The 23980-nt window shown below is 45.0% G+C and overlaps 1 protein-coding gene across 1 annotated transcript in view; it reads left to right on the top strand.

Annotated features, from left to right (window-relative positions):
* The window catches only part of LOC124555629 (trimethyllysine dioxygenase, mitochondrial), a 494241-nt gene that overhangs the window by 329794 nt on the left and 140467 nt on the right, over positions 1-23980 (top strand). The gene's annotated exons all lie outside the window — the stretch shown is intronic.

Genomic DNA, 23980 nt, shown 5'->3' with positions numbered 1-23980 from the left:
AGGCTTGCTTTGATGTGGAGGAGCAACAAGATACGCTCACCACCAACACTGGACACAGAAGTGGCACTTTGTCAGGCCATTCCTTGTTTTGTGTACAGCGTGCGAAGGATGTCTGAACGTGTGACGGCATATATGAAGGTCCTGAACGGTAGCGTTAGAAGACAGATGAGGTAGTTCACAGATGAGGAGTATAAGTACCAGAAAACTGTAATGAAATACTGGACAACGTGCAGAGGATATGCGCTTGCAGTAAGCACTGCCACTTGACCCATTAAAAAAAAAAAAAGAAGAATAAAATATTGCGCCTAAACCGACAACAGAGTCAATTTTTGTTGTAGTCTAAGATTGTCATCCAATCACTAGAAACAGTTACAATTGTTAAACTTTTACGAGTACGTACTTGGAGCTTTTTAAAGTGGACTGAACACATAAAACATAGTACGAAGGGTGGCTAGCAGGCTGGACGATTTTTCAGGAAATGTGAATTATCCACGAAGGAGCTAGCGTGTAAAATTCTGGTTCGACCGATTCTTGGGTTTCATTCCTCAGTCTCCTTGAAGAAGAAAAGTTACATCCGCAAATTCTAATAGATTTACAAAGCATCGCTCGTGCGGAACCACAACTTGTCCTTTTCTGACACCATGGATGAACCACGGGACCACGGATGAAGGTCAACGGGTAGATTCCATATTCCTAGATTTCAGGAAAGCATTTGACACCGTGCCCCAATACAGACTGAAGTAAGCTCCGAGTATATGGAATTAATTGTCAGTTATGTGGTTGGCTCGGAAACGTCATGTTGTGTGGTCTTCAGTCCTGACAAGGGAGCCTCCCCATCGCACCCCCCTCAGATTTAGTTATAAGTTGGCACAGTGGATAGGCCTTGAAAAACTGAACACAGATCAATTGAGAAAACAGGAAGAAGTTGTGTGGAACTGTGAAAAAATAAGCAAAATATACAAACTGAGTAGTTCATGGGAACATATGCAACATCAAGGAGAATAGGATCGCAGGAGCGCCATGGTCTCGTGGTAACGTGAGCAGCTGCGGAACGAAAGGTCCTTGGTTCAAATCTTCCATTGAGTGAAAATTTTTATTTTCAGTTTATGTGACAAACTCTTATGTTTTCATCACTTTTTTGGGAGTGATTATCACATCCACAAGAAAACCTAAATCGGGCAAGGTAGAAGAATCGCCAAGTGTACAAGTTAGGTGGGTCGACAACATATTCCTGTCATGTGGTGCACATGCCGTCACCAGTGTCGTATAGAATATATCAGATGTGTTTTCCTGTGGAGGAATCGGTTGACCTATGACCTTGCGATCAAATGTTTTCGGTTCCCATTGGAGAGGCACGTCCTTTCGTCTACTAATCGCACGGTTTTGCGATGCGGTCGCAAAACACAGACACTAAACTTATTACAGTGAACAGAGACGTCAATGAACGAACGGACAGATAATAACTATGCAAAAATAAATAAAGTAAAATTTTCACTCCAGGGAAGACTTGAACCAAGGACCTCTCGCTCTGCAGCTGCTCACGCTACCACGGGACCACGGCGTTCCGGAGCTCACATTCTGCATGATGTTGCCTATGCGGCCCATGGACTACTCAGTTTGTATATTTTGCTTATTTTTTCACAGTTCCACACAACTTCTTCCTGTTTTCTCAATTGATCTGTGTTCAGTTTATCAAGGCCTATCCACTGTGCCAACTTATAACTAAATCTGAGGGGGGTGCGATGGGGAGGTTCCCTTGTGAGACTGGTTTGATGCAGCTCTCCATGCTACTCTATCCTGTGCAAGCTTCATCTCCCAGTACCTAGTGCAACATACATCCTTCTGAATCTGCTTAGTGTATTGATCTTTTGGTCTCTACGATTTTTACCCTCCACGCTGCCCTCCAGTACTGAATTGGTGATCCCTTGATGTCTTAGAACATGTCCTACCAACCGATCCCTTCTTCTAGTCAAGTTGTGCCACAAACTACTCTTCTCCCCAATTCTGTTCAATACCTCCTCATTAGTTATGTGATCTACCCATCTAATCTTCAGAATTCTTCTGTAGCACCACATTTCGAAAGCTTCTATTTTCTTCTTGTGCAAGCTATTTATTGTCCATATTTCACTTCCACACATGGCTACACTCCATACAAATACTGAAAGAAACGACTTCCTGACGCTTAAATCTATACTCGATGTTAACAAATTTCTCTTCTTCAGAAACGCTTTCCTTCACATTGCCAGTCTACATTTTATATCCCCTCTACTTCGACCATAATCAGTTATTTTGCTCCCCAAATAGCAAAACTCCTTTACTACTTTAAGTGTCTCATTTCCTAATCTAATTCCCTCAGCATCACCCGACTTAATTCGACTACAATCCATTATCCTCGTTTTGCTTTTGTTGATGTTCATCTTATATCCTCCCTTCAAGACACTATCCATTCCGTTTAACTGCTCTTCCAAGTCCTTTGCTGTCTCTGACAGAATTAGAATGTCATCGGCGAACCTCTTAGTTTTTATTTCTTCTCCATTGATTTTAATTCCTACTCCGAATTTTTCTTTTGTTTCCTTCACTGCTTGCTCAATATACAGATTGAATAACATCGGGGAGAGGCTGCAACCCTGTCTCACTCCCTTCCCAACCACTGCCTCCTGCTTCCCTTTCATGTCCCTCGACTCTTATAACTGCCATCTGGTTTCTGTACAAATTGTAAATAGCCTTTCGCTACCTGCATTTTACCCCTGCCACTTTCAGAATTTGAAAGAGAGTATTCCAGTCAACATTGTCAACAGCTTTCTCTAAGTCTACAAATGCTAGAAACGTCGGTTTGCCTTTCCTTAATCTATTTTCTAAGATAAGTCGTAGGATCAGTATTGCCTCACGTGTTCCAATATTTCTGCGGTATCCAACCAAACTGATCTTCCCCGAACTCGGCTTCTACCAGATTTTCAATTAGTCTGTAAAGAATTCTTGTTAGTATTTTGCAGCCGTGACTTATTAAACTGACAGTTCGGTAATTTTTACATCTGTCAACACCTGCTTTCTTTGGGATTGGAATTATTATATTCTTCTTGAAGTCTGAGGGTATTTCGCCTGTCTCATACATCTTGCTCACCAGATGGTAGACTTTTGTCAGGACTGGCTCTCCCAAGGCTGTCAGTAGTTCTAATGGAATGTTGTCTACTCTCGGGGCCTTGTTTCGACTCAGGTCTTTCAGTGCTCTGTCAAACTCTTCACGCAGTATCGTCTCTCCCATTTCATCTTCATCTACATCCTCTTCCATTTCCGTAATATTGTCCTCAACTACATCGCCCTTGTATAGACCCTCCATATACTCCTTCTACCTTTCTGCTTTCCCTTCTTTGCTTAGAATTGGGTTTCCATCTGAGCTCTTGATATTCATACAAGTGGTTCTCTTTTCTCCAAAGGTCTCTTTAATTTACCTGCAGGCAGTATCTATCTTACCCCTAGTGTGATAAGCCTCTACATCCTTACATTTGTCCTCTAGCCATCCCTGCTTAGCCATTTTGCACTTCCTGTCGATCTCATTTTTGAGACGTTTGTATTCCTTTTTGCCTGCTTCATTTACTGCATTTTTATATTTGCTCCTTTCATCAATTAAATTCAATATTTCTTCTGTTACCCAAGGATTTCTATCAGCCATCGTCTTTTTACCTTCTTGCTTCTCTTCTGCCTTCACAACTTCATTCCTCAAAGCTACCCATTGTTCTTCTACTGTATTTATTTCCCCCATTCCTTTCAATTGTTCCCTTATGTTCTCCCTAAAACCCTGTATAACCTGTGGTTTAGTTAGTTTATCCAGGTCCCATCTCCTTAAATTCCCACCTTTTTGCAGTTTCTTCAGTTTTAATCTACAGCTCATAACCAATAGATGGTGGTCAGAGTCCACATCTGCACCTGTAAATGTCTTACAGTTTAAAACCTGGTTCCTAAATCTGTGTCTTACCATTATATAATCTATCTGATACCTTCTTCTTAAGTAATAGAATCTAGTACTGTGTCCTGGACGGCGAGTGTTAATCAGAGACAAAGATATCATCAGGAGCGCCTAGGGAAGTGTGACAGCATTATTCTTGTTCTTCATGTACGTACACGATCTGGTGAATGGGGCAGCAGCAATCGGTGACTCTGCTGATAACGCTGCAGTGTATGGGAAAGTGTCGCCGTTGAGTGACTGTAGAAGAATACAGGATGATGGGAGGTGCACATGGCTCCACAAAATTACTGTCACTGCATCTGAAGATCTCTTCGAAACTCTCAGCTGTATCCTGGAATTGGATAGAGAGTGCCACCTGCGCGCTAGCTGACTGGTGAAAACAACCCAAGGTTCGCCAAATGTCAAAATCTACTCGTCTCGAGACCCAACCGCAAGAAGGGAATGCACCACGTCGACACAATGTGTTTAATCTAACAGACAGAATCCTGGACGACACAGCTGTTGCAGTGCTGGAGAAAGGTTTGCTCTATGCACCAACACCATAGACATCTCCAATCCGAGATACCATAGCTGGCATAGAACAGGCAATGTTGAAGTTTCCCAGTGACATTACAGAAGGGATTGGGAGGTACATCTACAGAATTTTAACATGATCCTCATCAAGAAAGTTTATCATCAGCTCAGCAGAAAGAAAGCCTCTGCGAGACTTGAGAGCAGACGAAGACTTTGTTATTACGTGCCGACAAGGGGAACGCCACAGTCTTTCTCTAACGAGTTGAATACAAAAGCAAGATGGAGGCGCTGCTCGACAATCCTGCCTATCGCAGTCTAAGAGAGGACCCGACTGGCTAGATCCAGAGAAAAACATTAGATCTTCTCGAGCAGAGTTCTATTCCGTGTGAAGTGATTAAGAGCCTACGACGACAGGCTGCAGTTACCCCAAGACTGTACGGCCTACCCAAGAAACGTAAGGATGGGACTCCTTTTCTCCCAATAGTGAGCAACATTGGAGCTCTTACCTATTTTCTGCCCGCATCTCGTGGTCGTGCGGTAGCGTTCTCGCTTCCCACGCCCGGGTTCCCGGGTTCGATTCCCGGCGGGGTCAGGGATTTTCTCTGCCTCGTGATGGCTGGGTGTTGTGTGCTGTCCTTAGGTTAGTTAGGTTTAAGTAGTTCTAAGTTCTAGGGGACTGATGACCATAGATGTTAAGTCCCATAGTGCTCAGAGCCATTTAAACCATTTTAAACCTATTTTCTGGCCAAACATCTTACTACACTGTTGGGACCTCTCATAGGTAAGTGTGACCATCATATCCGGAATTCAGAGGACTTCATAGGACGCCTGAAGACATTTAAGCTACAGCTGTCGAATGTTTTTGTTCGCTTTAACGTTGTATCTTTATTTACGAAAGTACCTCCGCAGAACTACTGCTTACCAGCAGCCAGTTTTAGAAGGATATTGTGGCGTTGTTTAAACATGTGCTTACTTCTTATTCAACGACCAGGATTTTGAACAAGTGGACGGTGTCGGCACGGGAAGTCCTCTGTCTCCTATGATGACCAATTATTTTATGGAAGACTTTGAGGGAAAAGCATTGCAGTCGTCAAGTTTCAAGCCTTCCTGCTTCTGGCGGTACGTAGACGATACATTTGTGGTGTGGCACCACGGAATAGACCACCTGTGTTTCTCCGGCATCTGAACTCGCTCCATCTCAATATACAATTCACAATGGAAGTGGAATAGTATGGAATTTTAACATTCCTGGATGTCATAGTCAGAAGAAAAGCCGATTTTACACTGTGACATACTATCACACATCAACTCATACAGAGCTGTATTTGTAGGCCATAGGTTGTTATCACCCCGCGCAACGCGGCAGTGTCTTACGCTCTTTGGTGCATAGGGGAGATGTCGACAGTCTACCTGGTGAGCGGTATTCTAACAGAGTGGCTATTTCGATAGACAGATACGCCTTGCATTATGTTCTGTGGAAATTCAAAACAGGGATGTAAATGTAGATGCAGAGGCACCCACTAGAACGGCGTTTTTGCTCTATTTTTGCGGTATGTCTTCGAGAACAGAAAGAGTCCTCAAAAGGTTCGACATCAAGCGTGTTTTTCGGCCACCAGCAAAATTGAGGAATCTGTTGTGTTCTGTCTAAGACGACCTTGACCTTAGGAACCGTGGCGTATATAAGATCCCATGTCAATGTGGGAAATCTTATATTGGGCAGACACGCTGAATCGTGCAAGAACGTTGCTTCGAACACCATCGTCATTCAGGCCTGGGGCAACCTGATAAATCAGCAGTAGCGGAGCATTGCTTAAACACGAGGCATCGTATGTTTTACGAAAAGACTGAAATTTTATCCCCAGTGTCATCTTTCTGGGACTGTGTTGTTAAGGTGGCCATACATATCCATTCGGCGGACAATCGTTTCAACAAGGATGCAGGTTTCCAACTAAGCGCCGCCTGGAGTCCAGCACTGGCTGCCATTAAATCAAAACAGGGAAAATAAGACTTTCCGATTCATGGCGCGACGCAAAGCAGTGCTGAGATTTAATTTAGCTTTTAACCACATGAGCGTCTAGCAGCACAGTTATTGCTCACAGTGCAAGCGCAGAAGGCGTTTTGCAGCTCCCAGCAGGGGGCACTAGAAGCGCCGCTTCCTCCATCTGCGAGCGTCTTCCCGCGCACGCGTATTGCCTGCTCCTGGCTTGACAAATTTCGACGCCGCCGCGCGATTATCATCAGTCGCGCCGTGCAGCAGTGAAAGCTGCAATTACCACCACCTAAAAATGTCGAGCAGTTGCATCGATGAATTATTGTGCGATTTACACAGTACAATCCGGTGGCAAACCCTAGAAATGTATTTGCAACAGTTCCGACGGAAAAGCCTGAAAAGTCACATCTGATACAGGATGACAGACAGAATTTTTGTTTGATGTGACGAATGGCAGCTTGCTCTAAATGTAGAAAAGTGTAAGTTAATGTAGATGAGTACGAAAAACAGTCCTGTGATATTGGAATATACTATTAGTAGTGTGCTGCCTGACACGGACACGACGATTAAATATCTGGGCGTGACATTGTAAAGCAATTTGAAATGGAACGAGTACATAAGGTCTCTAATAGGGAAACGAATGGTCGTCTACGGTTTCTTAGAAGAATTCTTGGAAAGTGTAGCTCATCTATAGAGGACACCATTAATAGAACGCTAACGCGACTTATTTTTGAGTTCTGCTCAAGTTGTTTGGACCTCTGCCAGGCCGAATTAAAGCGAGAAATCAAAGCAATTCATACTCGTGTTGCTATACAAGGTGAGGCAAATAAAAGCTGCCCGGAAAACAGAATTACGGGGTAAAAATAAACACAGGAGAGGAAAGAAATGCCGGCCGGTGTGGCCGAGCGGTTCTAGGCGCTTCAGCCTGGAACCACGCGACCGCTACGGTCGCAGGTTCGCATACTGCCTCGGGCATGGATGTGTGTGATGTCCATAGGTTAGTTAGGTTTAAGTAGTTCTAAGTTCTAGGGGACTGATGACCTCAGAAGTTAAGTCCCATAGTGCTCAGAGCCATTTGAACCATTTAGAGGAAAGGAATAACAGTACTAACCTGACTACAGCAGATGTTGAAAGTGATCAGACCACCATTCATCTCTTGGCACTTTTGGTGAAGGCGGATCGAAGCTGGACTGCTGGAATTGCCGCAGTCTCATCCGAAATGTTCTACCGCAGTTCTTGAAGACTATGAGGGTTGTTGCCATACACCATAGACCATTAACCTTCTCAGCAGACAACTGACCACGCTGATTCCACGACTTGGTTGTTACGTAACTTTCCAACTTACCACTACGAACACCAGCTGCTCCACTGTGAGTACCATCGTCCCCTTTGCAATGCTCCAACTCACACTGACAGAGCCCGCAATACGCTATGGACCAGAGTGGATCTCGTGGTGGTCGTACACCTCGTGCGATACACTGATTTGCCCCACCATGTACTTGTTATCGTTAGGGTCGGTCAACACACGAGTATCACTGAAGTACTCCGTGAACTCATATAGGTATCCCTAGAGGGAAGAAGACGTTCTTTACAGGAAACACTGCTGAGGAAGTTTAGAGAACCTGCAGTTTCGACAGGCTGCAGGATGATTATCCTGCCACCAATCTACATCTTACGTAGGGAGCGCGAAGGCAAAACAAGAAAATCAAGGCTCGTACGGAAGCATATAGAAAATTGTTTTCCCGACGGTCCATCTGCGAGTGAAACATGAAAGGAAATGACTAATCGTAGCACACTACTGGCCATTAAAACTGCTGCACCAAGAAGAAATGCAGATGATACACGGGTATTCAATGGACAAATATATTATACTAGAACTGACATGTGATTACATTTTCACGCAGTTTGGGTGCACAGATCCTGAGAAATCAGTACCCAGAACAACCACCTCTGGCCGTAATAACGGCGTTGATAGGTCTGGGCATCGAGTCAAACAGAGCTTGGATGTCGACTACAGGAACAGCTGCCCATGCAGCTTCAGCTCGATACCACAGTTCATCAAGAGTAGTGACTGGCGTATTGTGCAGTCGAACATTTTCTGCATCCAGAAAGGCCCGTACAGGACCTGCAACATGCGGTCGTGCATTATCCTGCTGAAATATAAGGTTTAGCTGGGATCGAATGAAGGGTAGAGCCACAGGTCGTAACATATCTGAAGTGCAACGTCCACTGTTCAAAGTGCCGTCAATGCGAACAAGAGGTGACCGAGACGTGTAACCAATGGCACCCCATACCATCACGCCGCGATGTTGCCAAACACGGATGCGACCATCATGATGCTGTAAACAGAACCTGGATTCATCTTAAAAAATGATGTTTTGCCATTCGTGCACTCAGGTTCGTCGTTGAGTACACCATCGCAGGCGCTCCTGTCTGTGATACAGCGTCAAGGGTAACCGCAGCTATGGTCTCCGAGCTGATAGTCCATGCTGCTGCAAACGTCGTCGAACTGTTCGTGCAGATGATTGTTGTCTTGCAAACGTCCCCACCTGTTGACTCAGTGATCGAGACGTGGCTGCACGATCCGTTACAGTCCTTGCGGATAAGATGCCTGTCATCTCGACTGCTAGTGATACGAGGGCATTGGGATCCAGCACGGCGTTCCGTATTACCCTCCTGAACCCACCGATTCCATATTCTGCTAACAGTCATTGGATCTCGACCTACGCGAGCAGCAATGTTGCGATACGATAAACCGCAATCGCGGTAGGCTACAATCCGACCTTTACCAAAGTCGGAAACGTGATGGTACGCATTTCTCCTCCTTACAAGAGGCATCACTACAACGTTTCACCAGGCAAAGCTGGTCATTTGCTGTTTGTGCATATGAAATCGGTTGGAAACTTTCCTCATGTCAGCACGTTGTAGGTGTCGCCACCGGCGCCAACCTTGTGTGAATGCACTGAAAAGCTAATCATTTGCATATCACAGCATTTTCTTCCTGTCCTTTAAATTCCGCGTCATCTTCGTGGTGTTGCAATTTTAATGGCCAGTAGTGTATATGGGACCCACCACCATGCACCGTATGGTGGCTTGCAGGTTATTTATGTAGCTTTAGATGTAGAGGATTGATGGAGAAGACATAGAGGCTCCAAGGAAGAGGTTTGTCACAGGTTCTTTTTTTTTGTAACCATCATATTTCACGGGGACGCTTATCAAACCCCAGTGGTAGATGATACGAGAGATATGTGCTGCATTTCGAACAGGTTTACTATTAATGTTTCCAAATTGTACGTTCCCATATTGCACCGAGCGAGGTGGCGCAGTGGCCAGCACACTGGACTCGCATTCGGGAGGACGACGGTTCAATCCCGCGTCCAGCCATCCTGATTTAGGTTTTCCATGATTTCCGTAAATCGCTCCGGAATGGTTCCTTTGAAAGGGCACGGGCGACTTCCTTCCCCATCCTTCCCTAATGCGATGAGACCGATGATCTCGCTGTCTGGTCTCCTCCCCCAAACAACCTAACCCCCCCCCCCCCCCCCCCCATATTGTACAGGGTGGCGCACGAAATGTGTTACCATTTTGTTTTTGAATATCAACTTTATTGTCAATACGATCTGAAAGGAACATATACTACAATGAAGAGGCGTCCATGGAGATTTGTTCTAACTCAGCACATGCTCAATATGTCCACCATTTCGTTTCCTAACTTGCTCGAAACGAACACTGAAGTTAGGCACATGTCTTCCGTAATTTCACTGCAAGCTTGAAGAATAATTCTTCTGATCTCCATTAAATCACGTAGACGTTTCGGGAAAATTTTTTTCCTTTAGGTACCCCTAAAGAAAAAAGTCACATGGATTGAGGTCTGGACTATTGGCGGGCCAATTTTGTCTGTCATTGAAGCGACCTGGAAACCTGAGTGAAATGATCCGCATGTCGAAATGCTCGTGTAAAAACTCTAACACAGTGTTTGCAATATGTGGCCTTGCTCCATCTTGCATGAACCACTGCGTGTTGAAAGGCAAGGCAGTAGCAAGATGATGTGGAATGAAGCTATTGCGAAGCATGCTCAAATAACGCTCGCTGTTCACAGTTTCTTCAAAGAAAAAGGGTCTAATAAGTCCGTGACTGGAAATTTCTGCCCACGCTGTAATCCTCGGCGCATAATGTTGTCGTTCATGAAGTGGGTTTTCAGTGGCCCAATAGCGTACATTTTGTTTGTTAACCACACCGTCTAGATGAAAATGAGTCTCGTCTGAAAAACAAACGTTGTTGAGAGTTTCTTCCCTATCCTCCGCCCACTGAGCAAACAGTAGTGTCTGCTGCTTGTGTTCTTCAGTGAGCTTCTGTGCACAGGTCATCTTGTATGGGTACATATGGAGGTCACTTTTAAGAATGCGTTGAACGAAGCGTCCGGATATTCCCAGTTGCACTGCTGCCTTTCTACACGATTTCCCGGAACTTCTCTGTACAGCAGCTCGTACAGCTTCAATATTCTCCAGCGAACAAACAGGCTTAGGCCGAGGTCGCTTCGCTTCCAATACTGTTCCTTCCTGTACAAATTTATCTTACAACCTGAGGATGGTATTCTTGCAAGGGACCCATCGTGTGTTAAACTGTTGTCGAAAACTCCCCTGAGTCACAACAAGGCTTTTCGTTTCATGAAAAAGTAACACAATTGCCGATCGTTGATGTGTCGTCAGTCTTCCATTGTCAGTCATTGCTGCTTACTAGTCTCCTAGCGGCAGTATCGTGAATTATACGTCATTTCGTAACGCATTTGTTTTTCTAAGGTCTGCTGGTTCAAAAAAATGGTTCAAATGGCTCTGAGCACTATGGGACTTAACATCTGTGGTCATCAGTCCCCTAGAATTTAGAACTACTTAAACCTAACTAACCTAAGGACAGCACACACATCCATGCCCGAGGCAGGATGCGAACCTGCGACCGTAGCAGTCGCGCGGTTCCGGTCTGAGCGCCTAGAACCGCTAGACCACCGCGGCCGGCTAAGGTCTGCTGGTATGTGCTGTAGAGATCCCAGCAGGATATCTAATGTGCGTCGTAAATTGTGAAATAAACAATTGGTAACACATTTCGTGCGCCACCCTGTATGTGCAAATTGTACTTACTCTTACATATACCTCCGGAAATGATCATGACGTTAAATTTACCGAGCGAAGTGCCGCGCTGGTAAGACAATAGACTCACATTCGGGATGACGGCAGTTCAAGTCCCCGTCCAGACATCGATATTTAGGTTTACTATATTTTCCCTAGATAGTTTAAGGCGAATGTAGGGACGGTTCCTTTGAAAGGGTGAGGCTGATATTCTTCTCCATACGCTCGTAGCGCAAGCTTGTTTGTTGATTTTGGATCAGATTCAGTTTGACCCAGCAAGCCAAAGCTTCTTGGTTATGGAACGAGTCTGTGTATTCTTTACTACATACTGATTAGAAAATTTATAAACAAACAGAACCAAAGAATTAATGAAACTCAACAAATTGTTAGTGATTATACGGATAAGTAACACGTTACAGAGAAAAGTTCTCAACCACCGCGAGAAATCAGATGAGGAATGTGAGACAAGAAAACCTTCCAACTTAATGTAGAGGAATTGGGATTTATCACTCAGTTTTTTTATTTCTGCTGGAAACCTATGGAAAATAAAACCTGAACAGTGCACACCTTTCTGTACAATGGTGAAGGGGATAGGTCTCTTTGAACGTATGAAAAATAGGTGATTTTTCAAGTAAAAAAAAAATACTGCTAAATATTATCATATAGTTTTATTCTTTACACTTTTGTCTTTAAGAAATTATTTCTTGTGCCCACATCAGACGCTCCCTATGACCGCAGAACCAGGTGGAAGGACCCCTTGCAGTTGGAACGTTAGTCATCAGCGGGACTACCCTAGCCGTCCTATTGAACCTGTAACGAAATAATATTATTCAAGTTATTTTCAATACATTTTCTATCAGCATACAAAGAATAATTGACATATATTAAGTCCTAACAGAACGATGACGTATTGAAACAAATGTCATTTTCTTTGCTCACAAAATCGAGGCAAAAGTGTACACTGAAAGTAAACTTTTGAAGATATCGTAGAACGGCTAGATACGCTGATAGAGAGTTGAATTTAGTATGCTGGCATTAAAATTCCGACCAAATTTTTATGTATCTTTCTCAAATTATGTTTTCCATCGATTTGAAAAAAAAAAATCGATTTTGAGGAAAACCGCGTTCAAAGTGTTGGGTTTCATTCGTTGTTGTTACGTTAAACATACCTCTAGTCAGCTATCCCTGGACCATACAGCAATATTTCTAGATCCAAAAGGAAGTCCTCTATATTCCTCTGTAAAGGAGACCGCTTATAAAACACTAATACGACCTATTCTTGAGTACTGCTCCAGCGTTTGGGATCCCTATCAGGTCAGATTGAGGGAGGACATAGAAGCAATTCAGAGGCGGGCTGCTCGATTTGTTACTGGTAGGTTTGATCATCACGGGAGTGTTACGGAAATGCTTCAGGAACTCGGGTGGGAGCCTCTAGAGGAAAGGAGGCGTTCTTTTCGTGGATCGCTACTGAGGAAATTTTGAGAACCGGCATTTGAGGCTGACTGCAGTACAGTTTTACTGCCGCCAACTTACATTTCGCGGAAAGACCACCAAGATAAGATAAGATAGATTAGCGCTCGTACAGAGGCATATAGGCGGTCATTTTGCCCTCGTTCTGTTTGGGAGTGGAACAGGGAGAGAAGATGCTAGTTGTGGTACGAGGTACCCTCCGCCACGCACCGTATGGTGGGTTGCGGAGTATGTATGTAGATGTAGATGATCATGGTGGTCCTGCAGGCCTCTATGGCAGCTTCTGTCAGGCGCTAATTTTTTCGTTCGATACCCTTGAAGTTCGCTTCGGTGCAGAAGTTGTAACAGGCTGGTCCCATTCAAGTTCGAGCACTTAGCATAATTTTTATCATTACTGTTAAGTCGTTCAAAAAATGTGTGTGAAATCTTATGGGACTAAACTGCTAAGGTCATCAGTCCCTAAGCTTACACACTACTTAACCTAAATTATCCTAAGGGCAAACACACACACCCATGCCCGAGGGAGGACTCGAACCTCCGCCGGGACCAGCCGCACAGTCCATGACTGCAGCGCCTGAGACCGCTCGGCCAATTCCGCGCGGCTGTTAGGTCGTCATTGTTGAATTTACTTGCTGGCACACTGGTCACGATGTCGACTATTTTTGCCCGTTGTGAACGGTTCTCGAAAACATCGACCAGATGAAAGAGTTAAAACTTTCTTTGACATCATACCAGGACGTCATGCGATAAAATGTCGAACTAAACGAACTGGACTGCAGCAGAGGGACGCGACACAACGTGACTAAATACTGTTTGTATGAAATCGTATCAGACAGAACGCAGCGCAACTGCGCGGTTCAGCACTGAAAGGCAAAGTTGACTAATTAGCCAATTATGAAGCACCGTGCGTCGTCGCGTACTTCCGTTGTCGGTAGTGCGGTATAGCGAGTGTCGCGACGCTACGTCATTCAAATCATAGCGGTTCTGACGTGCCAAACGAAAGTTTGTTCACCAAAATGCTGTACGTACGTCAACTGTAAGTAAGCAACTGAATATCAAGAGTTATATGACCTTCAATATGAAGATTATATGAATAGTAACCGACAAAGCAACGTTTGGGAAGTACTTGCCTAGGACATATGAGTAAACATAACACCTGAACTTAAATATTTTTTATTTAGTGTGACGGATGATTAGGTTTTTATTTTTATGACCACAGCCTTATTATTAAATTTTTACTACATAATTTCAGTTTGACGACATCCGCTTTTACCTTTTCGTTTTGCGAAACCAAACTGCCTTACGAGGAACTGGATTAATTTTTGAGTCTATCCCGTCTCTGGGTAGTATTATTTACGAAATTGCCTCGTATATGAAGGAGGTCTGGTAATTGTACCTCTTCAGTCTCTTCATTGTCAAACAACACTGTTTCGTGTCTGAGAAAATTATGCAAGATGGAAGTATCAAGAATCCCGTTCTTTACATGTTCTGGACTGAGACAGATATTGCAAAAGTAAATTCTAAATTTTGGCACTATATTCCAAAAGCGTTTTCTTAAACTCTTCAGGCTCTGTTATGTCTTAACCGTATACTATTTTCGATTGGTCATATAGTTGTGTACCAGGTCAAATAGTTAGTTAATGGAAACGCTTCGTCTCCAACAATTAGGTGAGGCAGGCAAACAATAGTGTCTAGTAATTCTTTTGGACCTGGTATATTCATCTTATTTGTTTCCAGTTCTGATGCTAAATCTGGCCGTGAAAATTTTCCTTCATCACTATTCTTTCAAAGTTCACTAACGTTCACACATACTACACCACGGAGATGACGTGCTACAGACGCGAAATTTACCCGACAGGAAGAAGATGCTGTGATACGCAAATGATTAGCTTTTCAGAGCATTCACACAAGGTTGGCGCCGCTGGCGACACCTACAACGTGCTGACACGAGGAAAGTTTCCAACCGATTTCTCATACACAAACAGCAGTTGACCGGCGTTGCCTGGTGAAACGTTGTTGTGAGGCCTCGTGTAAGGAGGAGAAATGCGTGCCATCATGTTTCCGACTTTGATAAGCCTATCGCGATTGCGGTTTATCGTATCGCGACATTGCTGCTCGCGTTGGTCGAGATCCAGTGACTGGTAGCAGAATATGGAATCGGTGGGTTCAGGAGGGTAATACGAAACGCCGTGCTGGATCCTAACGGTCTCGTATCACTAGCAGTCGAGATGACAGGCATCTTATCTGCATGACTGTAACGGATCGTGCAGCCACGTCTCGTTCCCTGATCCAACAGATGGGGACGTTTGCAAGACAACAACCATCTCCACGAACACTTCGACGACGTTTGCAGCAGCATGGACTATCAGCTCTGATACCATGACTGCGGTTCCCCTGACGCTCCATCACAGGCAGGAACGCCAGCGATGGTGTACTCAACGACGAATCTGGGTGCACGAATGGCAAAACGTCATTTTTTGGAATGAATCCAGGTTCTGTTTACAGCATCATGATGGTCTCATCCGTGTTTGGCGACATCGCGGTGAACGCACATTGGAAGCGTGTATTCGTCATCGCCATACTGGTGTATCACCCAGCGTGATGGTATGGTGTGCCACTGGTTACACGTCTCGGTCACCTCTTGTTCGTACTGACGGCACTTTGAACAGTGGACGTTACATTTCAGATGTGTTACGATCCGTGGCTCTACCCTTCATTCGATCCCAGCGAAACCCTACATTTCAGCACGATAATGCACGACCGCATGTTGCAGGTCCTGTACGGGCCTTTCTGGATACAGAAAATGTTCGACTGCTGCCCTGGTCAGCACGTTCTCCAGATCTCTCACCAACTGAAAACGTCTGGTCAATGGTGGCCGAGCAACCGGCACGTCACAATACGCCAGTCACTACTCTTGATGAACTGTGGTATCGAGCTGAAGCTGCATGGGCAGCTGTACCTGTAGACGACATTCAAGCTCTGTTTGACTCAATGCCCAGGCGTATCAAGGCCGTTATTACGGCGAGAGGTGGTTGTTCTGGGTATTGATTTCTCAGGATCTATGTATCCAAATTGCAAATTACATGTCAGGTCTAGTATAATATATTTGTCCAATGAACACCCGTTTATCATCTGCATTTCTTCTTGGTGTAGTAATTTTAATGGCCAGTAGCGTATGTGATCAAAAGTATCCGGACTGAAAATGACTTACAAGTTCGTGGCACCCTCCATCGGTAATGCTGGAATTCAATTTGGTATTGGCTCACCCTTAGCCTTGATGACAGCTTCAACTCTCGCAGGCATATGTTCAGTCAGGTGGTGGAAGGTTCCTTGGGGAATGGCAACCCATTCTGCACGGAGTGCTGCACTGAGGAGAGGTATCGATGTCAGTCGGTGAGGCCTGGCACGAAGTCAGCGTTCCAAAACATCCCAAAGGTATTCTATAGGATTCAGGTCAGGACTCTGTTCAGGCCAGCCCATTAAACGGGTATTATTGTCTTGTAACCACTCTGCCACAGGCCGTGCATTATGAACAGTTGCTCGATCGTGTTGAAAGATGCAATCGCCATCCCCGAATTGCTCTTCAACAGTGGGAAGCAAGAAAGTACTTAAATCATCAATGTAAGCATGTGCTGTGATAATGCCACGCAGCCGGCCGGAGTGGCCGAGCGGTTTTAGGCGCTACAGTCTGGAACCGCACAACCGCTACGGTCGCAGGTTCGAATCCTGCCTCGGGCATGGATGTATGTGATGTCCTTAGGTTAGTTAGGTTTAAGTAGTTGTAAGTTCTCGGGGACTAATGACCTCAGCAGGTAAGTCCCATAGTGCTCAGAGCCATTTTTTTTTTTAGCCAATGCTACGCAAAACAAAAAATGTTCAAATGTCTGTGAAATCTTATGGGACTTAACTGCTAAGGTCATCAGCCCCTAAGCTTACATACTACTTAACCCAAATTATCCTACGGACAAACACACACGCCCATGCCCGAGGGAGGACTCGAACCCTCACGCAAAACAACAAGAGGTGCAAACCCCCCTCTATGAGAAGCACGACCACACCCTAACAACACCGCCTCCGAATTTTACTGCTGGCACTACTCACGCTGGCAGATGACGTTCACCGGGCATTTGCCATACCCACACCCCCACTGTTCAGTCGTCCAGTGTTTACGCTCCTTACACCAAGCGAGGCGTTATTTGGCATTTAGAGGAGTGATGTGTGTGACTTATGAGCAGCCGCTCGACCATGAAATCCAAGTTTTCTCACCTCCCGCCTAACTGTCATAGGACTTTCAGTGGACCCCGATGCAGTTTGGAATTCTTGTGTGGTGGTCTGGGCAGATGTCTGCCTATTACACGTAATGACCCTTGAAAGGGTAACCCTAGTGGGGACTGTTTAAATGATTGAGAAAGTTGACATAATTTTAGTGTCCTAATAACATTTATTTTTTTAAAAAAAGACATAAATTATGCTAAACAAGTTATTGATTGAATATTGTAAACAACTAAAGGGTGATTTAAGACTACACTTGACAAGGATACTCGGTGGCAGAGACAGTTTTACTAGTGGAGTCGGTCAAGTACTCTGGCCCTAAAAATGTGGATAACGCAATGTGAATTGATATGACGCTGAGCAGCCTTTGATTGATCAAATATTCTAAAGTTTCTCTACATAGGTGCAGCTGAGAGCAAGTGGGGACTGAGATCTGGATGACCTGATAATGCCGGAGTGGCAGTACGTTACCCTGTTTGCTTCGCGCGGCTGTGTAACTTGCAGCTGGCGAGATGTTTGCGGCGGAGGTGAGAAATGGAGGCGGCACCTGTGAATCGATCGCGGCCACGAAAGAAATGTAAAAATCTCACAGTCTAGCGATCTGGCAGGCGTATCGCAATTTACTCTTTGCTAGAGCCCTGAAATCGCGGTAGATTTCAGTGTGTGACCCACCCCTTCGCTGGTCGTACCAAGGACCAGTTTGGCTCACTTTATAATAGAGCGCACAAGGATACCAAACGCCAAGACGCAGACCAAAAATGAATAAATGTGCCCTCGGCAAACAAGTAGTCAGAGTCTTTTGGAGTTATACTGTCGGTACTGGAAGACCTTCACCACAGGCTCCCCAGTCTAAACTACTCGCAAGTGAAGTCAATCTCAGGACAGGTCCCAAGTACCAACCACACATGCCGTAGCTACGACCAGAAGTCCTTACCAGACCAAAGTTCCTCACCCGAGTGCTTCGCACCTCTCAAGAAAAAAATCCACTTTTCTGCAAAGTGCACGAACGACACTGCCCTCACCCCATCTTGAGCCTATCACAGGGCTCTAGAGACGCTAAGACTCCCATCCCACATGACAGCACAAACTCATGTCGAACCAGGGCAAGAGTTAAGAAACCTGCATCTCAGAAAAAAAGGAAAACGCCAGTTACTGGCATTTTTAAGTTTTCGCAGAGGGTGAAAAGAGGATTTTCTCCAAAGTTGTGTCGCTTCCCACGGAAACTGGCGAACGGATACAATCTTAACGATCTTTATCTGAATCGCCTGTGCCTTGGAGCTTGTTAGTCGTAGCTATGATGTCTATCTCTAAACGTTTCTCAGACGCCGGATTTTTCTTATACAACCGAGGCGGCCGGGGGAAGTGGTCCACTGGCCTACTTGCACTTTCAGCGAACTTCAAAACAGGTGAACTTTTACTATGTGTGGCTCTGCCCACAATGGACAGTTTATGACTCCACTGTGTAGATGTGTTCCTTCAGACTATTGCCCCAGCCTAGGCTTCCGCTGGCGCCACGGCAGGTATCGCGACATTGTTCTGTTGGAGACCTGTCTCGATGAGGGGCTGCCCTGTCTGCCCTGTATGACTGTGGACCTGCCCAGCAAGATTTACTAAGGGATGGGCTCTCTGCCAATTGCTTTCAACTCCCAACATGCCGTTTCTACGAGATAAGAATCATAAAAATACCTCATGCTTTTAGCTCCCTACCAGGGTCCATCGACATCTGCTCAGGCTGTTAACTTTCTTGAGTCTTGCTCAAGGTGCGTCATGTTGTAATGAAACCTTTATTAATTTTCTGTATGCGAAAAATAGGTGAGAGAATAACTTGTCTTCTCTCTCCCTCTTCAACGGATCAGCAGTCTCGGTCAGTCAACAGACAAGGTCGGCCTGTACACTTTTGTGCTTCATGTTTCCGCTTCACTATCACATCGGAAACAGTGGACCTAGGGATGTTTAGGAGAGTGGAAATCTTGTATGGACGTATGACACATGTGACACCGAATCGCCTTACCATGTTCAAAGTCCACGAGTTTCGCAGAGCGTCCCATTCTGCTCTCTTACGATGTCTAATGACTTCTGAGGTCGCTGATACGGAGTACCTGGCAATAGGTGGCAGCACAATGCACCTAATATGAAAAACGTATGTTTTTGAGGGTGTCCGGATACTTTTGATCACATAGTGTATATATTCTTCTTCATCACGTAACAAAGAAACTATTATCACATCCATGACGCTTTCGACCATTTTGCTCGAAGATTGCCAAATGACTTGCACAGAAAATTTGCTACGTATTGTCGCGCCACTGCAGGTCAAATCCAGTGTATTGAATAGAGCTGCCTCGTGCCGGGTTGCTGTGCTGCGGTGCAGTTCCGCTCAGTGCGGTCTTATCTTAAAAGGATTGTCAGTTCATCCGTAACTGACTTATCCGTCGAGTTCGACGCCTGCTCAGCGTCTAGGGACGCTTTTATACAAATCGCCTTGTAACTCGATAAGGAGTTCCTAGAGAACTTGGCATGAACACTACAGTAAGTAGACATTTTAAGTCTGTTTGCGCCCCAAAAATAAGTTGATTTCCTGAAGTTTTCAAAGAGAACTATCCCCTTAAGGACCATGTTATCCAAGTGAAAATTGTTTTTCCGACTAGTGTACGCTGATTTTCTGTTGCAGTTTCTTCTGAATGAGACACTGTTGTCAACAACAGCACTGAGCACTATGGGACTTAACATCTGAGGTCATCAGTCCCCTAGAACTTAGAACTACTTAAACCTAACTAACCTAAGGACATCACATACATCCATGCCCGAGGCAGGATTCGAACCTGCGATCGTAGCGGTCGCGTGGTTCCAGACTGTAGCGCCTAGAGCCGCTCGGCCACCCCGGTCGGCTGTCAACAATTCCTATTAGAGTATATGTGCAGCGATGACAAAGTTACAATTCTGAGATATCTGAACAACAAACGACACATAGTTCGCGAACTTACAATGCAGATTTATCTGGCCCCCTTTTCTGGGTTAATAATGCTTTTGTCGAAAGCACAGAGCTACCTCGAAGTATGACACCATTGGAGATAATAGAGCGTATGTAAGCAAAGTAAACAAGCCTTCATGTTTCATCATCAGAGGGTGGAGATAACTCTTGCAGTGCAGACAGAAGCATTCAGTTTCTGCACAAGATCCTGAACATGGTACTTCCAAGTTCTGATAGTATCTACTACCCAGAAAGATAGATCACTTAAACTGATGTGGCAAAAGTCATGGGATACCTCCTAATATCGTGATGAAACTCCTTTTGCCTGGTGTAGTGTAGCAACTCGACATGATATGGACTCAACAAGTTGTTTGAAATCCTCTGCGGAAATATTGAGCCATGTTGCCCCTATAGCCGTTCTCAGCTGCGAAAGTGTTGGCGGTGGAGCGTTTTGCGCACGATCTGACCTCTGGATTACGTCCCATAACTGTTCGATGTCATTCACGTCGAACGATCAGGGTGGCAAATCATTCGCTCGAATTTTTCAGAATGTTATTCAAACCAATCGCGAACAGTTGTGGCCCAGTGACAATTCCAACGTTGTTTGGGAGCTTGAAATCCATGAATGACTGCAAATGGTCTCTAGGTAACCGAACATAAGCATTTTCAGCCAATGATTGGTTCATGTGGACCAGATGATCCAGTCCATTCCATGTAAACACAGCCCATATCATTGGGGAGCCACTGCTACGAGGTGCATTCAAGTTCTAAGGCCTCCGATTTTTTTTCTCCGGACTGGAAAGAGATAGAAACATACGCATTAATTCAAAATGAGGCCGCATTCATTGTCAATACGTCCCAGAGGTGCCAGCACCGTACGGCAGATGCAATTTTACCGCCAGCGTTGAGAATGAGAACTGTTTTAAATACTTAAAATGGCGACGTTTTCCTTACTTGAACAGTGTGCAATCATTCGTTTTCTGAATTTGCGTGGTGTGAAATCAATTGAAATTCATCGACAGTTGAAGGAGACATGTGGTGATGGAGTTATGGAAGTGTCGAAAGTACGTTCGTGGGTGCGACAGTTTAATGAAGGCAGAACATCGTGTGACAACAAACCGAAACAACCTCGGGCTCGCACAAGCCGGTCTGACGACATGATCGAGAAAGTGGAGAGAATTGTTTTGGGGGATCGCCGAATTACTGTTGAACAGACCGCCTCTAGAGATGGCATTTCTGTGGGTTCTGTGCACACAATCCTGCATGATGACCTGAAAATGCGACAAGTGTCATCCAGGTGGGTGCCACGAATGCTGACGGACGACCACATGGCTGCCCGTGTGGCATGTTGCCAAGCAATGTTGACGCGCAACGGCAGCATGAATGGGACTTTCTTTTCGTCGGTTGCGACAATGGATGAGACGTGGATGCCATTTTTAAATCCAGAAACAAAGCGCCAGTCAGCTCAATGGAAGCACACAGATTCACCGCCACCAAAAAAATTTCGGGTAACCGCCAGTGCTGAAGAAATAATGGTGTCCATGTTCTGGGACAGCGAGGGCGTAATCCTTACCAACTGCGTTACAAAGGGCACTACGGTAACAGGTGCATCCTACGAAAATGTTTTGAAGAACAAATTCCTTCCTGTACTGCAACAAAAACGTCCGGGAAGGGCTGCGCGTGTGCTGTTTCACCAAGACAACGCACCCGCACATCGAGCTAACGTTACGCAACAGTTTCTTCGTGATAACAACTTTGAAGTGATTCCTCATGCTCCCTACTCACCTGACCTGGCTCCTAGTGACTTTTGGCTTTTTCCAACAATGAAAGACACTCTCCGTGGCCGCACATTCACCAGCCGTGCTGCTATTGCCTCAGCGATTTTCCAGTGGTCAAAACAGACTCCTAAAGAAGCCTTCGCCGCTGCCATGGAATCATGGCGTCAGCGTTATTGAAAATGTGTACGTCTGCAGAGCGATAACGTCGAGAAGTAACGCCAGTTTCATCGATTTCGGGTGAGTAGTTAATTAGAAAAAAAAATCGGAGGCCTTAGAACTTGAATGCACCTCGTAGCTTGCACAGTGTCTTGTTGACACCATATGTCCGTGGCTTCGTGGGGTCTGCGCCACACTCAAACCCTACCATCAGCTCTTACCAAATGAATCTGGATTCACCTGACTAAACCACGGTTTTTCAGTCGTCTATAGTCCGATATGGTCATAAGCCATGGAGAGGCGCCACAAGCTGTTAGCAAAGGCACTCGAGTTGGTCGTCTGCTGCCATAGCCCATTAACGCAAAATTTCACCGCACTGTCCTAACGGATATGTTCGTCGTACGCCCCACATTGACTCCTGCGGTTATTTCACGCAGTGTTGTTTATCTGGCTTGTCTGTTAGCACTGATAACTCAACGCAAACGCCACCGTTGTCGGTCGTTAAGTGAAGGCCGTCGACCACTGCGTTGTCCGTGGTAAGAGGTAATACCTGAAATTTGGTATGCTCGGCACATTCTTGACACTGCAGATCTCGAAATATTGAATTCCCTAACGATTTCGGAAATGAAATGTCGCATGCGTCTAGCTCCAGCTACGTTTCTGCCCTCAAAGTCTGATAGTTCCCGTCGTACGGACACAGTAAAGTCGGAAATCTCTTCACGTGAATAACATGAGTACAAACGACAGTTCCGCCATTCCAGTGTTATACCTTATGTACGAGATACGACCGTCTTAGGTATATGTGCGTACCGCTGTTCCACAACTTTTGTCACCTCAGTGTAAATTACATTCCACGTCTTTTCATCTACAAAGAGGAAAAAATATTGAATCATCTGTCATGTTTCGCGGCAGATCATTGATATGTCTCAGCTACATTGTCCACTCCAGATCTTTCGTGAGCCCTTTAAGATAACGTAATTCTGCTTTCATCGAAATTAATTGTGAAACGTCCTCACTAAATGTCGTATAGTTTCTTTTCGTCACTATATTATTTAGAGATTTCGAGAGCAATTTCGCTTTTTCGTATGGAACGGTAGTAATTTCTGCTACTAGCACAGCAGTGTCCGCCCCGATAGCCGAGTGGTGCCGGCACGGTAGCTCAGCGTGTTCGGTCAGAGGGCTAACTGCCCTCTGTAATAAAAAAAATAAAAAAAATAAAAAAAAAAAAAAACCTGAGTTAATGGGTCAACAACGAACTGAAACGGGTGTCTTCCGACGTCCGCCCAGAGCAGATACAACGAACGAAAACGGACAAAATGAGATTAAAAACAAAAAAAAGTGATCAGCGTGGCGATCTGTCACGCCAAGAGGTCCGGTTTCGATTCATGGTTGGGTCGGAGACTTTATCCGCTCAGGGACTGGATGTTGTGTTTTCCTCATGATCATTTCATCATCACCAGTGGAAGGCGATGGGAAACCACGACTGGAATCACTTCCCTAGTAGATGCTCATGCGGTGGACCTCTCTGACGAGGCTTCCCCCATGACAAGACCTGCCGTAAGGCAGAACACAAAGTACCGCAGTTGTAAAAGAGACGAGTTCAACGGCTTTTCTCTCTTAAAAATCGTAATAGAAATTTCGGATAAACTACGAGATTTAGAACTTGTGATTTATCTGTTTTAAACATGAAACCGATTGATGTGTTTTGCAGAAGTTGGTGTTGTTGAATGGAACCGTCGCGTCTGA

The sequence above is a fragment of the Schistocerca americana genome, chromosome X, assembly GCF_021461395.2.
Source record: "Schistocerca americana isolate TAMUIC-IGC-003095 chromosome X, iqSchAmer2.1, whole genome shotgun sequence".
In the NCBI taxonomy this organism is placed as follows: domain Eukaryota; kingdom Metazoa; phylum Arthropoda; class Insecta; order Orthoptera; family Acrididae; genus Schistocerca; species Schistocerca americana.
Note: the sequence above shows the minus strand (reverse complement) of the source record. Positions and strands in the feature narration are given on the sequence as shown.